The sequence below is a fragment of the Schistocerca cancellata genome, chromosome 11 (assembly GCF_023864275.1).
Source record: "Schistocerca cancellata isolate TAMUIC-IGC-003103 chromosome 11, iqSchCanc2.1, whole genome shotgun sequence".
Lineage (NCBI taxonomy): Eukaryota > Metazoa > Arthropoda > Insecta > Orthoptera > Acrididae > Schistocerca > Schistocerca cancellata.
This window is the reverse complement of record NC_064636.1, coordinates 105,072,760-105,075,190: the sequence shown is the minus strand read 5'-3', so window position 1 is coordinate 105,075,190 and position 2,431 is coordinate 105,072,760. Positions and strand designations below refer to the sequence as shown.

At 50.3% G+C, this 2,431-nt stretch overlaps 1 pseudogene; it reads left to right on the top strand.

Annotated features, from left to right (window-relative positions):
- The first annotated feature begins 1,060 nt into the window (after positions 1-1,060).
- LOC126109107 (5S ribosomal RNA) lies at positions 1,061-1,178 on the top strand (annotated as a pseudogene).
- The last annotated feature ends 1,253 nt before the right edge of the window (positions 1,179-2,431 follow it).

The window sequence follows — 2,431 nt, the reverse complement described above, 5'->3', positions numbered from 1 at the left end:
CCTCGCTGATATAAACGCACTCACTCGTCAGGGAGCCATTCGACAGCTGTGTGAACTCCGGCATCGCTGGAAAAATCTCTTCGCTCCCGCCCCCCCCCCACCCCCCCCTCTTCCCAGATGTTAGTTCATCTTGCGAGACGGGGGGGAAATCGTAATGGCGGAAGATCTGGACTTCCCGAGTACACCTCCAACATACCCCCAGAATTCCGCAGGTTCTTTGTGTGGTGGTGTTATTTCCCACCCTCCCTCCCCACCACCCTTACGTGATCTACCCATCTAATCTTCAGCATTCTTCTGTAGCACCACATTTCAAAAGTTTCTATTCTCTTCTTGCCTAAAGTGTTTATCGTCAATGTTTCAATTCCAGGCATGGCTACACTCCATGCAAATGCTATCACAGACGGCTTCCTGACACTTAAATCTATACCGATGTTTACAAATTTCTCTTCTTCAGAAACGCTTTCCTTGCCATTGCCAGTCTACATTTTATATCCTCTCTACTTCGATCATCATCAGTTACTTTGATCCCCAAATAGCAAAACTCCTTTACTACTTTCCTGATCTAATTCCTCAGCATCACCCGACTTAATTCGACTACATTCCATTATCCTCGTTTTGATTTTGTTGATGTTCATCTTATATCCTCCTTTCAAGACACTATGCATTCCATTCAACTGCTCTTCCAAATCCTTTGCTGTCTGACACAGTTACGATGTCGTCGGCAAACTTCAGAGTTTTTCTCTCCTCTCCACGGATTTCAATTTCTACTCCAAATTTTTATTTGTTTCGTTTACTGCTTCCTCAATTTACAGATTCAATAACATCGGGGATAGCCTACAACCTTGTCTCACTCCCTTCCCAACTACTGCTTCCCTTTCATGCCCCTCGACTCTTAAAACTGCGATTTGGTTTCTGCACAATTTCGTTCCCTGTATTTGGCCCCTGCCACCTTGAGAATTTCAAAGAGAATATTCCTATCAACATTATCAAAAGCTATTTCTAAGCTTACAAATGCTAGAAAGAAAGGTTTGCTCTTCGTCACATAAAGTATCATTTTCCAGCCAACGGCCCTGCCGCAGTGGTAACACCGGTTCCCGTCAGATCACCGAAGTTAAGCGCTGTCGGGCCGGGCTAGCACTCGGATGGGTGACCATCCGGTCTGCCGAGCGCTGCTGGCAAGCGGGGTGCACTCAGCCCTTGTGAGGCAAACTGGGGAGCTATTTGACTGAGAAGTAGCGACTCCGGACTCGTAAACTGACACACGGCCGGGAGAGCGGTGTGCTGACCACATGCCCCTCGGTATGGTCGTCCAGTGATGTCTGTTGATTGAGGATGACACGGCGGCCGGTCGGTACCGTTGGGCCTCCATGGCTTGTTCGGGAGGAATTCAGTTTGTTTATTATTTTTCCACTTGCCTATTTCTCTCCACTTGCCTATTTCTCTCCACTTGCCTATTTCTCTCCACTTGCCTATTTCTCTCCACTTGCCTGTTTCTCTCCACTTGCCTGTTTCTCTCCACTTGCCTGTTTCTCTCCACTTGCCTGTTTCTCTCCACTTGCCTGTTTCTCTCCACTTGCCTGTTTCTCTCCACTTGCCTGTTTCTCTCCACTTGCCTGTTTCTCTCCACTTGCCTGTTTCTCTCCACTTGCCTGTTTCTCTCCACTTGCCTGTTTCTCTCCACTTGCCTGTTTCTCTCCACTTGCCTGTTTCTCTCCACTTGCCTGTTTCTCTCCACTTGCCTGTTTCTCTCCACTTGCCTGTTTCTCTCCACTTGCCTGTTTCTCTCCACTTGCCTGTTTCTCTCCACTTGCCTGTTTCTCTCCACTTGCCTGTTTCTCTCCACTTGCCTGTTTCTCTCCACTTGCCTGTTTCTCTCCACTTGCCTGTTTCTCTCCACTTGCCTGTTTCTCTCCACTTGCCTGTTTCTCTCCACTTGCCTGTTTCTCTCCACTTGCCTGTTTCTCTCCACTTGCCTGTTTACTTCTCTCCAGTTGCCCACTTACTTCTCTCCAGTTGCCCACTTACTTCTCTCCAGTTGTCATTTTTTCCAGTTCATTGCGTAATCACCCCCCGTTTGGTGAAACGCTGCGCCACGTACTAAGTGTACTGGGAAAAGGAGACAGTGGCGAACTGTTAACTTCGGCTGCAGTGCTGCCAGCTAACAGCCAGTGCTGGAAGTGCACCGAGAGGCGCAGCGGCGATAACACCTGTCGGAGCGGTTTATCGATAGTATCGCGATAAAGGCTGCACGTCCCGCGCCGCATCCGATCCGCTATCGCGGCCCTGCTAGTACGCCGCCTGCTGAGGGACGGGAAGCACCGCAGCGCCAGCTCGCCCCCGCCCGCCGTTGCCGCGCCCCGTTCTCTGTGGTAGCTGCAGCTGCTGCCTGTGCCGGCCGCGAGTCGCCGCCATGATCGACGTGGACCACACG